General features: G+C 46.1%; 1 protein-coding gene across 2 annotated transcripts in view; it reads left to right on the top strand.

Moving 5' to 3' along the window:
* The first annotated feature begins 1277 nt into the window (after window positions 1-1277).
* ARID1A (AT-rich interaction domain 1A) overlaps window positions 1278-14594 on the top strand; it is a 54443-nt gene continuing 41126 nt past the window's right edge. For both annotated transcript variants that reach the window (XM_018081294.3, XM_008920535.3), the window contains exon 1: window positions 1278-1480. The gene's annotated coding sequence lies outside the window, so the exon portion shown is untranslated. The remainder of the gene's footprint in view (window positions 1481-14594) is intronic.

The following is a 14594-nucleotide window of genomic DNA, read 5'->3' as shown; positions in this document are numbered from 1 at the left end:
GCAGCGAGTGCGGATCGCTTGGGTTTGGGATTTGAATTATGGAGGTAAAATCCTTCTGTCAAAGCCAGGAGACAGTTGGTCTTAGGTTGACATCCCATCTGTGATCTGATTGGCTCCCCATCCCCTGCTCTTGGCCATTTATAATTGCCTCTGATGTAATGGTACAACCATCCTGATGAGCTCATAAACTTCCACACTCGCCTCCTCCGCCAGCCCCGGGACGGGGCAGCCCCGCGCCCCATCCCCGCATCCCCCCCGCCGTGACCTTGAGCCCCGCATCCCTCTGCCCCCGCTGCTCCGTGCCCCGGACGAAACGGGAGGCGGTGGCACTTTGTTTGTACCTTGGGTTTATTTTCCTTGTGATGTTGGGTTCAGCCTGGAATAGAGTCTGTGTTGTCGGAACGGTGGCAGGGCTGCTCCGCACAATGGGCTTGCTGTTTATTTTGGTTATGTGACTTTCCCTCTCGGTATAAATGATTTCTTTGATGGATCTGAGGATGCGTTTGTTCCTGCCTGGTTTTGGCCCTTTTCAAAGCTGGGGCTGTTTGGGTTTTCTATTGGATGGGAGAAGGTGGGGGGTTCTGGGGTGTGTTACAGCCTAAAGAAGGAAAAACCCCCAAACAATCAGAACCAAACTTGTGGCCAAAACACTGAAAATGGTCAGTTACCAAGAATTACCAATTTATGTCCAGCAGGGCTTTGATGCAGGACAGGAGCCTCCAGCTGTGTGTCTTAGGGCACCTTTTGACTTACTTTGAGTGAGCACTGATGTGTCTCTTTCCCTCCATAAATAAAGGCACTTAATACAGACACTCAGGTGCTGGTTGTGGTCAGGCTCAGTAGTGTCACAACTCTTGGCTTTTCAGAGGAGTGAAACTAAGAAAAACAAACCTGAGAACTGTCTTTGTCATTGTAGGTGTAGAATTCTCTGTTTGCTGGAGTACAGGTAGCCAGAAAACGAGGTGAACGCAATACAGTGTATACATCAGACATTTTAGATACGGGGAGAAGAGGTGGTTGTGTCTGTATCTGGAAACCTTGATGAAAACCAGGTTCCTTTCCGTGCTCAGATGTGCATCTCCAAGGCCCGTCGTGGCCTCGTGTGGGACTGAAACTTCCCTTTTCATTCTGTGTACTTTGCTCCAACTTCAGGCTGGGGTCGGAGACATTTGATACCATGTGGGGTGACACGCAGAGTTTCCCTTCTTGCTCGGAACTTCTCTTGTGCTGATCTGAAAATGGCTTAATTTTTGTTCCTTTATTACCAAAGGCACCGTCTGCTGCAGCATCTTGAGTTTCTGGGTTGGCTTTTCTGTCGGGTTGGAATTCTGCTCTCCAAGAGAGCAAATCTCTCTGCTGGGGCCATCAAACTGTCCAGTGGTGACTGGTAGTGAGTGTTCCAGTATCCTCAGGGAAGATTTCAGCTCCTTGGCAATATGGTCACATATTCCTGCAATACATTTGGACAAATGTCATAGTTGTAAGTGCAAAGTACTTGTAAGGTGCTTTGTGTATCCTGAAAAGTCTCAGTTTAGATAAAACGTGTGCTAAAATACTGGTTGAACTTTTCAAGCAGGTGTTTTCCTACAGTTCACTTCTGTCAGTGTTCTGGTACAAATTTGGAAAAGAAGCTTATTTTGTCTTGGAAAACGAATTTCACTTGATTCCACGAGCTGCTGATATGTTGTGAATTAATAATATCTGATTAAGCAGCCCCATAAACTGGAATTATTAATGAATAGTTGTTCTGAGAATTAGTTGAACTTGATGAGGTACAAACAGTGCATATAAAAAGCGAACCAACAACTCCCCCATCCCAAAAACCAAATGACTTTCCCCCCAACTCTTTTTGTGCCAAGGATTATTGGACTCAAACTGACAATTCCTTTTTTTTTTTTTTTTTCCTGCTGGAAAAAGAACTTATCTAATGAAAAAAGCTTCCACGTGTCATCTGGGCTGCCCACAAGAAACGGTTGATTAATAATAATACTTCAGCCCTAAATTACAGCCTCCTTGGGCTGTGTACTCCTAAATTCCATGGGTTGGGAGAATTTAAAAGCTTTGTGTCTTCTCTTTGTCTTGCACAGCGATGAGCAGAGCGGGTCCTTCCCACCCAACTTCTGAGAAACTCTGGGAGAGCAGGAGCAGAGGGGGACTCACCTGACAGTAACCCCACAGAGAACATCTCCTGGTGCTGGCTGGGAGAAGAGGATGTGGGAAGAGCACGGGGTTCCTCCACTCAGGAATCCTTGGGGTCGTAAACCCGAGTTTGGGCACGAGAAGCAGGAGGGTGCCTTTAATTCCTGCTGCTCCTCGGGAGTCCTGAGTGATGCCTTAAGGAGGGTTTCGTCGCTTTGCTGCTCAAAAAAAAGGCAAAGTAATTTCTGGCGTGAAAGTTGTTTGAGTGGAGTGTTTCCTGTAGTAAAGTGAGCGTAGTCACTGCACCAGGTGGGCTCTGGGGAGTAACCCTGATGGAACTTTACTCACAGCTTGTCCCGGGGAGGTGGTGCTGAGTGGGAGCCCAGTGAAGACAAGGATGCTCCACATTTTTGGGGACTGAGAGAGAGGACTTTGTGTTTTTTTCTGGATGACCTTTCTAGCTGGGAAACACAGAGTAGGATCAAGAGATCAGGATGGCTGTGTGGGATGAGAAATCCGTGGTTTGCTGTGGGAATGACTCGTAAGAAACCAGGCCAGGGATTCTAGTTTTCAATTTTTCCAGCTCTCCCATGGATTTGTTTCCACCCCCTTCCCTTCAGAGCATGTGGCAGCCCTTAATAATACACTGTTTTCCCCAGTGTCTTGGGATTTAAAGGAAATTGCTTGAGTGAAAGGATTTCCCTGCCTTTAATAGATGGGCATTTCTTGTGGCACGTGCTTGGGCTACAACAAAGTGTCTCCTGTAATGGGAGCAGCCTTTGGATCACATTAAACACTGACATCTTGGATAACCTCCCCATAGGTGCCCTGACATCTCTGGGCCTCTGTTTTAAAGTTCAGTGAAAGCAGTTTAAAAATCATGTTAATTAAAAAAAAAAAAAAAAAAGGCTTTTGGGCCTGTTGCCATACAATAGCTCTTTTTTGTTGACTTAGATTTCAACTTTAGTAGCAAGTGAGGCATGAAAAATGTTGTTGGAAATATGGTTTTTAAACTAAATTGGCACCAAATGGCTCTGTGCTGCCAATGAGCTGTGATGTCTTGGAATGGGAAATTGGGACCTGGCTCCTGTTGGCTCGTGCAGGGTTTTTCCTTGCTTTGCATTGTAAAGTCAGGAGCCCTCGAGTTGTGTGCTGTGCACTGGAGCTTTCCAACAAAGAGGAGTGTGGTGCATCTTCTTTTCTCTGAATGAGTGATTTTAGGGCTTGGCTGTTTTAGAAAAAGCAGGAATATTGTGCTAGTTTGATTTTTTTGTTGTTGTTGTTGTTGTTAAGGTCTTGTTAATTCTGGTGTGGACACTGGAGGTTTTGCTGCTTTGTCTTTTTAAACTCTCTGAAATAAACTAAGAGTTACCTGATTCTCTTAAAATCTCTTGTTTCCTGCAGTATCATCTCCTTGATGCCCAATTTTGAGGTTTCCAGTGTTTTCAGGCAGGATGTGTGTAGGATACAGGACAATAAACCTCAATCCTGACTCTCAGCTGGAGCTTTTATTTTTTCCTGCCCTTATCACCCCCGGTTTACTGGGAAACCTGGGACAAACCACCTGATTGTTGTGGTGAAATGGGGTTAGCAAGGCTTGCCTACTGCCTTTTATGAAGTTTAATTGAATTGCTCTGTGAATCCTTATTTATTTTCTGGGTTAGGGAAGGGTTTCTACCTTTGGTGTCTCTCTTGTAATCATGTTGTTGGTTGCAAGACGGAAATGTGTTTTCTGGAAGGTTTTATGGTTGACTTTCAGGCCTTTTTTTTTTTTTTGGCTAGATTGCTTAGCAGTTTCCTAAAACTGTCCAGTTTAATTCCTTTTACCTGCTGCAACTTCTGTTTCCTGTTTCTGAAAACAGGAAAACTTCCTGTTTTCCTTCAACAAGCTGGCACAGCTTCTTCCCTGTTCTTAAATAATATTAGAAACTGGGCTTGGGGGAGGCATGAGAATCAAATGTGCTGTTATAAAGCTGTGTCTTGCTGTTCTCATCAGCTTCCTGTGTTCATAATACTTTGGGTTTTTTTCTGTTGACTTATTTGAGAACTCTGGTCAATGAGTACTGTGTTACAGAAGTGAGACCCTGTTCCATGAAGGCTGTATTAAAAAAAACCCAGCAGCTTTCCTTCAGAGAGAAAATAATGTCTAAAATTAGGCTAAACAGTGCAGCTGTTGGCTTTATCTGTTACCTCATACACGACTTTTCCACCATTTTTCTCTCCCTACTCTTTTCAAAGGAACACCACCAGTCAGAAATCCTGTTTTTTACCCTCTTGCATCTGTGCTCTCAGTAATTAAAATATTAGAGGAGAAAGATGCCCTTTCCAGTTTTTACTCGGCGTATTTGAAATTCTTTGTCGAGTCAGTTTGGTTTCTTTTTTTTGAATTGCAACTACTGTGTGATGGATTGCTCTGGGGAAAAGCTCATCAGCGTGCCATTGCCCAATTCCTGCCAGGAATGTTGGAAACTCTCTCAAGGAGCAGAGACAGCAAAGCAAAAACTGAAGGCATTAAAGTGGTGGAGGGAGGATGGAAAAGATAAACTTGTCAGTATTTAGCATTGCACTTATGGCCACTGGCTTTTTCTTCTGGAAGAGTCCTTAAACCATCAGCAGGGATGGAAAATAATATTTCCCCTTATGTTCTGGCGGAAAAGAAAGGAAGGATGCCTCTTTGCTGGGAAAATAAGTTCTTGAGGAGTCCTGCTGAAGTTTTTTTTGTGTCATGTGCTGATTTGAGAAAGTTCAGGCTTTAATTTATCCGGGGGTTATGAATGTGCAGTGGGAAAACTGTGCTGGATGTCTGTTAGCCAGAGCCATAAATCTCCAGCTGGAAGTGAATGACAGGTGGGATTGGAGGAAAAAAGCTGTTTTCTTTGGCACACTGGACCACAACTGCTGTGTCTGGGTCCCTCCTGCCTGCTCTGGGGTGACACCAGAGGAGCTGCTGCCTTTTTTTTTTTTTTTTTTCCCCTTCAGTGGCTGGAAAACAGGGAAGTTCCTCAGTTGAAGAGAGGCTGGGTGTGCTTTCTGGGAGCTCGGGAGGACCGTGCTGTGTTCCTGAACCGATTCCAGTAAAATTCCAATCCTAAATTTAAAGTCATCTCTGCCGCTTGCGGTTCCTCGGGCTGAGGCTCTGCAGGAACTGGGTTTCAGGCAGCCTTTTGTTTCTCCCTGGTGCTCAGAGGAGGAATGTGGGCTCTGAAGTTCTCACAGCGACTTTTCCTCAGTGGGAGCAGCTGAGATGCTCCTGGGGGAACGTGCCAAGGTGAGGCCCCAGGGCTGGGACAGGGTGGAGAGTGGGATATGGATCTTCTGAGGCTCATCCTGTGATTTGAGACCAGTTTTCCTCCCTGGTTTTAGCTGAATAAACCCTTATAATGTAGTTTTGTGCTTAAAGCAGCGTTCAGGCCTGGAACAGGAGGAGCTGCTTCTCTCAGGACTCAGCTCCTGTACATATTTTACCAGTTCCACATCTTAATCAGATGATAATGTATATTAACATATGGATGAGGGAGGGGTTCCCAGTTCTTACTCCTCCATGCACCTGCACTCCCAGTGTTGTAACTCAGCAGTTCAGTCCTGCAGCTTGAGCATTTTTGAGTTGTTTTTTTTTTCCCCAAGAGCATTTCCAGGTTTGCCACAGTGACTTTCTGGAGTATTTCTGAGTTTAATTGACAGCTCAGTAAGTGTTTACACGACGTGGGCATGAGCTTTCTGTAGTTACATGTAAAGGATGCTGCATAACGACAGGTAAACTTCATAAAAGCTGCTTTAGAATTTCTCAGCAAATATTTCTTTTGCTTTATGTGCTCAGAGTAAAATGATAACTGTAGCTGGAATCTATTTTCTAATTGTGTTCTTTTTTATTTTTTCTGGGAGAAAAAAGGGGCAAAAGTGAGTAGGAGCAAATAAGGAAGGGGCTTGGTTCATTCTGTAGGTGTGGTAAAGAAATTTCTTTATGAGAGGGTGAGAGAGTGGAGATTTAGAGTGTGTGTGTTAATTCCTATGAAATTCCCGTGAAAAATCAGTTTGTGTAAATAACTCTGAAAAAGCTGCTGCTCCATTACAGTTATTGGCATTTCATGCAATAACCAGCATGTCATTATTTCCTTAAGTCAGCTCTAGTAATTGAAACTCTTTCAAGGACAAATTCAATTGCTATTAACTTTTTATTTTGTTTTTCTCTCCCCCCCCTTTTTTTTTTTTTAACTTGAGTAACTTCCTCTTTCACCTGATAATTAGCCTTAAACCCAAATTGGTTCAAGAAGCTGCAATACAGACCTGGGGAGTAGTTTTTGGAGAATCTGTGTCGACCTGATGCAGTCGACTTCTCTATGTGGAGCAGAAGCTGCTGCTTGCCCTGTGTTTTGTAGGTGCACTTGGCTCTGTGGTGAACCAGAGGGGACCAAAGGTGACTTTATTTTGGTGGGATGTGATGGTGACAGCCTGGATGTGGCTGGGAGGAGAGAGGGTTTTGGTGGTCACCAGTGTCAGACCGTGGCCGAAGGTAGCAGTGACTTTCCATCCTGAGAGATTCTGTGACTCTTCTCTCAGAGAGAAACTTCTGAAGTTTGGAGGACTCTGGAATTTCCCCTGGGGGAGGATGAATGGGTTAAACAAGTACTTTCCCCCCCCTCCACGCACTGGTGAAATTTCATTCAGGTCTGACTGAGAGAAACCCTGAAAGTCACCCTTTCCCTTCTGATGTCAGCACGTTCTGGCACCCTGCCTGTGAATAACCAGCAAGAATGTTTGAGAAGCTGGGTCCAGGCCACAGCTCCAGCTGCACCTCCAGGCGTGATGGGGGTCCTGCTCTGCTCTGCCCCAGCTGGGACTGAGCTCTGGGAAACGCTCAGGCCGGGCCACAACACGGGTGGAATGCAGGCAGGGGGTTTGTACCTTCTCACCATCAGTGCCCACAGCAGTGGTTTGGGCAGCACAAGGCACGGGAGAGGGAGGGCACCTGCTCTGAAAATGCCCGTTCTGGTTTGGGTTTCAGCACTGAATTAGATCTTTTTGGTGAGGAGGATGTGCAGCGTGGTCTGTGCTGCCTGGCAGATCTTGCTGTTGGTTCCTTGCCGGTGTTGTGTTTGTTGGTGGTGATGTTTTCCTTGTTGAACAGAGGTCTGGATGTGAATTGGAAAGGTCATCAAGCCCCCTGTCCTGCTGCAGGACAGGATCAGCTACACCTGAGTACAGGCCAGGTGATGGATCTGCCTCCATGTCTCAGTGCTTTGCTGGATATGAGGGAAATATTCCAACTCAAATCATCTTAATTGCGTGTCTCTTGTTGTCCTTGGCTCTCTAGGTATGGAGAGCAGAGGCAAAAGCGTGGAGTAACCTGCTTTCAAACGTGTGGCTTTCTGCCTGGCCCCTGTTTCCATGAGATAAACTCACTAGTTAGGTTGCAAAATGTCTCCTGTGCTTCCAGGTTACTGTGCTAGGTGGGAATTACGTTGGAGGGATTGGACTGTCCTGCTTTGCCACCTGAACTCCACCAGGGTCCCGGGGCTGACCGGGCTCGCTCTGGTCTCTGTGTGGGCTCCTTCCTGTTGGCTTGTTTGGAGTTTTGTACTTCATAACAGTCTGATGATGGATTTAAAGTCCAAATGACTGTAGGACTATGCACCCTGTGCGAGTTTAGGAGGAGAGTCTGGTATTCATTAACTCTATGTAAATAATTAAACCAGTGCCAGGCTGGAGGTGGTCTCCCCTCAGCCGCGTTCCTGGTGGAAGGGTTTGAACAAAAGTTCTTATCTCTGTGCAGAAGATCCTTTGAAACAGTGGAAGTGCTGGAATTAGTTACAACTTGGGGGTTTTCTTTCTTCAAACTGAGTATCTCTGACTTTGGAGCTTGCATGGCTAATCAAGGAAAGGACTCCCATTCAAGGCCAGTTTACCAAGTGTGATCATGTGTTCCAGAAACTGCCCTTTTTTTTTTTTTAATGTCCTGTGGCTGCACGTGTTGTGTCGGTGTTCTGAGAAGTCCTGGAGTCCTGCCCCTTGGACTGTGTGGGTGGGTGGAGGGTTTATTTTTTTATTATAAAATCCCCCAAACTCCTTTACTTACTGTTCTGTGGGTCATTTGTGGTGATTGCAGTGCTTCGGATCCCCTGGGAAGGACTTGGGGCAGCTGCTGCATACAGCAGAGTTGAACATTAATTTTCTTCTTTAAATTATATGTGGACAATTGAACAGTGTTGTGATAGGAAGCATTTAAGTATCAAAGTATCTCCTAGTCTTTCAGGCTATCGTGATAGACCAGCAAGGCTTGTATGAGCAGTTCCCCACATCTCTGGAGCCTCTCCTGTGGGTGGGCACATGGGAAACCTTCAGAGAGGTGCTCAAAGCCATAGCTCAGAATCCAGGCTAATGCTCTCCCTGCTGGATCAGACTTTCTCTCTGGGCATGTGCACCCAGAACAGTTTTCACAGGATCATGGGTTGGAAGGGCCCTCTGGAGATCACCCAGTCCAACCCCCTGCCAAGGCAGGGTCACCCAGAGCAGGTGACACGGGGTTGTTCAGGTGGGTTTGGAATGTCTGCAGAGAGGGAGACTCCACACCCTCCCTGGGCAGCTGTTCAGAGCTCTGACACCCTCCATGGAAAGAAGTTCTGCCTCATGCTGAGATGGAACTTTAATGTTTTAGTTTATGGCCATTACTCCTTGTCTGGTCTTTGGGCACCACTGAACAGTTTGGCACCATCCTCTTGGCAGTTTTCTTTGGCTTAAGGGAAAAGCATCTCCCTGGGAATGTGGTTTCTAGCAGCCTGTGGGGAGAATGTGTCTCCCCTGGAATAGGGCACATGAATGGGGAAGAGATTTTCAGGGGGCTGGTCCTGGGTGAATGTTTGTGGTAGAATTGGCATAAAACCCCCCCTCTTGTTCAGCCCTTGCTCTGGAAGAGAAGCAAAACACCTGGCTGTCTGCTGTCTGCTCTTGGGTGTGCAGAAGACACCGACAGAGTGATCCTATCCCAAATTATCCTGTCTGCCTGTACTTGAAAGATCCTTCTAAGCCCCTTCCCCGTCCTTCCCTCTCGGTTCACGGGGCATGACGGCGTTGCAGAAGCTGGTTTCCACGTTAATTGTGATTGATTACCTTGCAATCTAGGACAAGATTTCCTTTGAAAAGCTATATGCTGATTTGGTGTCAGGAATTAAAATCAGATGAAGTGATTAGTGTTCTATGAGACATCCCAGAGCAATCCAGTGCTCCTCAGCTTTCAGCTGTGTTTCGGCCCTTAACCCTTCCATCCCTTCTCCTCCTTGGAGCTCGGTGCTAAATCTGCTCGTGTGAATAACTCAGTAGGTGTGTTGTACCAGGAGACCAAGGGATAATTTGCTGCTGAGCTTCAGAGTGTAGCTTTACTGGCTTTACTGATGAATGCAGAGCGTGTTGGAAGTGCACTGTGTCAAGGCCACAGAGATGCTCGTGCGGATTGGGGAGCAGGAATTAAGGTGAGCTTTAAATCTGATCACTCTGTAAATGGCAATAAACTGTTCAGAGTTGTCACTGCTGTCAAGGTACAGTCATGTCTCATCTTCCTTTTCTCCTATGAGTTGTCTTACGGTTTCTCGTTATACCTGTTCCTAAAACCAGTGAAGACTTTGCAGCGTTGGCTGTTCCTCCTCCCCCCATGGCATTGGCACAGTTGGGAATTCTTGTATCTTCTCCCCAGCTGCCAGCACACGCTCCTCGTAACTCGCTCAGCAACTCCCCACCTTGTTCCTTTTGTTTGGAAAGAAAGCTGGGGTTTTCTGGGGCAGCAGAACCAGGCTTCAAAAATCACTATAACCAAGCCCTGGTGGGCTTTTTTTTTTTTTTTTTTTTTTAACTATTAGTATTTTTAAATAACAATGACCTTGTGTCGCTTGGGATCCGTGTGTTGGACTTGCCAAGAGTAAGGAACCTGAATCATGACAGCATTGGCTCAGTGAAGGCTCCAGGAGAGTCTTCCCTGCTGTCTGGGAGCTTGGCTGCAGCTCCAAGTTTCTTGCCTACGTTTTTTCCATCTCCCCCAACCTCCTCTTCCCAACAGAAGCACGACAGCAGCTCTGCTTGCTGGATGCAAATAGATCTTTTGGGTATAAATACTGGAGATTGGTTGTGGTTTGCTATAAAGTTACCAAGCTCATCCCTGGTAAATGCAGATGGTAACTTGTTGTTGCTGCTATTTTAAATATTTTTGGTTCCGTGGAACCGAAATGGAGACTTGGAGGTTGAATTTTAAGGCTAAAATAAGAGAAGGCTCAATAAAACCCACAAAAATAGCACCCAAATTTGTCAGCTGCTGTAATGACAAGGGAAATGAAGTAACTTTTCTGTTTTCTATTAGCAAAACAAAGCTTTGTTACCTTGTTTTGCGTTGGATATAAAACACAGAGGGGTAAGAAGGGATGGGAGGGGGTTTGGGATTTACCAAGTTGCTTCCTGATGAGGTGACACTGGGGCTGGTGCAGTACCTGGTGTGTGGTGACAGTCACCTCCTGCCCTGTGACCTGGGGGTGTGTGAGATACTCTTGAGGTAATCAGTGGCTGTTCATCCCAACCTCCTGGCTGGAATGAGGCTGTGCCTTTGGCCACTTAGAGCTGCCTGACCCACAGAACCCCATCCCAAAGCAGAGGTGGTGTCCAGCACGGAGCTGTGAGTTTGAATTCTGGGAGATGAGCATGGTGAGCACGGGGTTTGTGTTCACTTAAACTGGGATTGCCTGTCTCTCCCACAGCTTCGTCCCAAACCTCAGACTTCTTGTATCGTTTTGGTCTTCCGTAACACACACTTTTAAATAAATTCAGTTATTCTGCAGGAGCAGAGACGTGGCTTGGAGCAGCTACAGGCCCTGACATGCAGCTCCTGTTGAAGCAGCAGCTGCTGTGGAGAAGATGGAACTCTGCAAACTGGGATGAGGCACTTCTGACAGCTGTACCTCTCTCTCACACAGTGCTGTGTGTGTGCAAGGAGAGTTGGGACCGTGGAGCCCTGACCTGATCCTGAGAGGCTCCTTGGTTAAGCTCACACCAACCCAGCGTGGGAAGAGGTCATGGGAGTTTGTCTGTCCGGTCGAGTCTGTTCAGCCTCCGTTTATTCTGGTGTAAAATGAGACAGATTTGCAAAGTGATGAGATATTCAAATACAGTTGGAGCTTTCAGACAGACACAAGTGGGTAGAAACCTGTGCTGCTGCATTTTATGGATGAAGAGCTAGAAAGAATTTTTTTAGGAAGCTGGGAGGCCGTGCTGGAGGTGTCTTATCAACTCTGGAGTGTGCACCAGCACCCATCAGATTTCTGTGCAGGAAGGGTTTTTAATGAATCAATAAAACCAGCTTTATTCTAGCAAGTAAACTCTAGTGAACCTCTTGCATGGGTTCTTCCTTCAGACCTAAAGTTTTGGAAAATATCCACTGTGTTCAGTAGCAAAAGATGTTTGGCCATAAGATCAGCACTGCTTGTTTTAAAAGAAATGGGGGGTTCTGGGGAATTAGCTGGGCGATTGAAGTTTGCCACAGGTTATATTTATGGGGTTTCTGAAGCCCTTTCAGGTTTTCAGTAGTGCTTGGAGCAAATATTTTGTGACTCTCTGGTGACCTGGAACAGCCGCTCTCGTACTGATCGGACTGAGATCACTTAAGAAGGGGTAACACTCAATATAATTCTGCTCTTCCATCCTAGCCCTTCCTAGTCTTGCTTTTTTTATGGCTTGCTCTTGGCCCAGTCCCATTTCTGTGGTACAACATGAGCCTGCTTTGCTCCTTGCAGTGTGGAAGTCGGCCTGGAACGAAAACGCTGTAATGAGACACTCGAATGTCTTTTTGTTGACTTGTCTCCAGTTCATTAGAGCAGACGTAGGAGGTTGGCTAAACTTAAAGCCTGATTTAATATTCAGGAAGGAAGTTTCTTTCCATCTTAAAAGGAACAGCACCTCATTACAACTGTCACATGGTCCTTGGGATCATCTCCCATGGAGCTGAGGCGCAGTTTTCTTTACATCTTGGTGTTGCTCAGATTTTGGGAGGAGCAAACAATGACACTTGGGGAAAGCTGGTTGAATAGTGTGCTTCTAAAGTGAGTTGAAGTCTGAGAATGAGGGGTAGCTTGTTACCTAATTATTTGGATAGGAGGAAATTATGTTTTCATCCTAAAATGAAATTATTGGAGAAATTATATAGGAATTGTACAGAGATCACACAGTCTGAATACCAAACTGCATCATCTGACCCTGACCGGCTGGGAAAAGCCTGAAAATTTCACTGGTCTGCAGATACTGTAAAAGAATTGCAATTCTTTGTTAATTTTGGCCATAGTTGAGTCAGTAAATGGTGTTTATCAGGGTCTCCTGCCATGGTAAAAGAACCATGTAAATGGTTCTCAGCTCCTGCTCCCACGTCAGGGTCTGATAAAGGAGGAACTGATGACCCAGCCAGGTTGCCCAGGCTGGGCTGTCAGACAGGGACAGTGTCTTCCAGCCATGCCCTGGGCAGGCTCAGGCTTTGGGCTGTTCCCTAACCCAGAGCCCCTGCAAAGGCCTTACATTGTGGTATTTTGGAACAACATGGGTGTTCAGTCATGGAATCAGAGAATGGGTCAGGTTTCAAGGGACCACAGTGGGTCATCTGGTCCCACCTCCCTGCTCAAGCAGGGTCATCCCAGAGCACGTGGCACAGGACTGTGTCCAGGCAGCTCTGGAATATCTCCAGTGAGGGAGACTCCACACCCTCTCGGTGCAGCCTGTTCAGTGCTTGGTCACTGCACAGGAAAGAACTTCTTCCTCATGTTCAGGTGGAACTTCCTGGGATCATTTTCTGCCCAGAGCAATGGGCAGAATGATGGGCATCATTTTTGTTGCCTCTTGTCCCGTTGTTGGGCACCCCTGAGCAGAGCCTGGTCCATCCTCTGCCCTCTCCTTTCAGGTACTTACAGACATGTCATATCATTGTGGTGCTGGCAAGAGAAAGATGTAGGGAAAGGGAATGAATCCTCTGGCTGTTGCCTAATTTTCAGGAGGTGGGGGATCCCTTGTGCTGTTTCCACAGGGATGTGCCCCAGGCCTGCAGATTGGAGAGGTGTCCATGAGGAGCCATTGTGTTGCTTGTGCATCCCAGGAGGAGGAGGAGGGTGCTGTGAGAGGACAAGGTTTGCATAAACACAGAGCAGAGTTTCCCCCTCTCCCAGGTCAGCCCATCTCAGTGTTTACAGCATAAATCTTGCTTCAGGTCCTTTTATACGACAGCTTTTCACAAGTCCAGAAAAATGTCCTGTTCTGCCTCTGAGTAGATCCTGAAGATAGCAGAAAACCAGTTGTGTGTCATCTTTAGATATGATAGTGGTTGAAATATTATATCAAGGGTCCTGAGAGATGCCTGAATAATGTGGTGTGATAACCAACGTGGCCACGTGTCAGAGAGATCAACTGACTGAGGAAAGGAAGTGAAATCCAGAGCCTCGGTAAGCTGGATTTGTAGAATTTGTTAAGGCTTGTTTAAAGTCAGCCTGGGAAGGAAAGATGAAATCAGTGAATGCACTTGGTTTAAAACACAGGTAGGCTTGGCACCTTCCCACCCTCTGGTTTTTAATAAAATAAGAAGTAAGATAACTCTGCTTGTACTTGGACACAAACACTGGGCTCCTGTGGGGTTATTTCCAGTGAGGGTTTGAGGGGTGACTCTCATTTCACTTCCCCACCACATCACGTTCTTCTGATCGACTTCTTTCAGGGATGAAATGTTCCATAATGATACATCCTGTAAGCAAAACTCTGGCCAGTTTTAATCAATTACAAGAATATTAGTAAGAGCTGTGCTTGGGAAAGTCCTCCGAGATGTGTGGACTGGGCTCTTGCTGAGAAATGTTAATGGGTAATTACTGGATTGTGTTTAGCAGGGAGATACAGGTCACAGGATGGCTGCTGGGAGAAACTCATCCTTCTTCCACTGGTACAACTTAGCATCTGGATTTACAGCAGATTTACACTCCCCAAAGTGGTGTAATAAATGATCGAGGAAAGGATGGACATTGAACAGGGCAGGTTTTAAGTTTGCAGGAGCTCCAGATAGAAGCAGGTGCCTGAGGTAATTTAGAAAACGTCCTGTTTTCCTTCTGTGTTGGTGTCATGAGCTTATTCTGAGGGCTGGGTGTTAGGAGGAGTTTAGAGGAATAGAAAGTGTCTTCGGTCAAACTCTGACCTACTGGAAAAAGTCAGAAGAAAAACCAGGCTCCTTCCAGTTGCAGAACTGAAACTGTCGAGCAGAGGTCAGTTATTTTGGCAACCAGTACTTCAATCTGCACTGGCCATTGATAATGAGATGACAGTGATACATCACCTGCTGGTTATGCATCCAAATCTGAGTTAGATTCTGGCAGTCGTAGGGGGGAGTTGTATTTTTCTGTAGCTCATGTAAAAGTGTATTTGTCCTGCAAGTTTCTGAGGGGTGAGCGTTTGTAACGCTGTAC

This window comes from Manacus vitellinus, unplaced genomic scaffold, assembly GCF_001715985.3.
Source record: "Manacus vitellinus isolate BGI_N305 unplaced genomic scaffold, ASM171598v3 scaffold_52_pilon, whole genome shotgun sequence".
Taxonomy (NCBI): domain Eukaryota; kingdom Metazoa; phylum Chordata; class Aves; order Passeriformes; family Pipridae; genus Manacus; species Manacus vitellinus.
The sequence above is the reverse complement of the archived record's forward strand: the minus strand, read 5'-3'. Positions and strand labels throughout refer to the sequence as shown.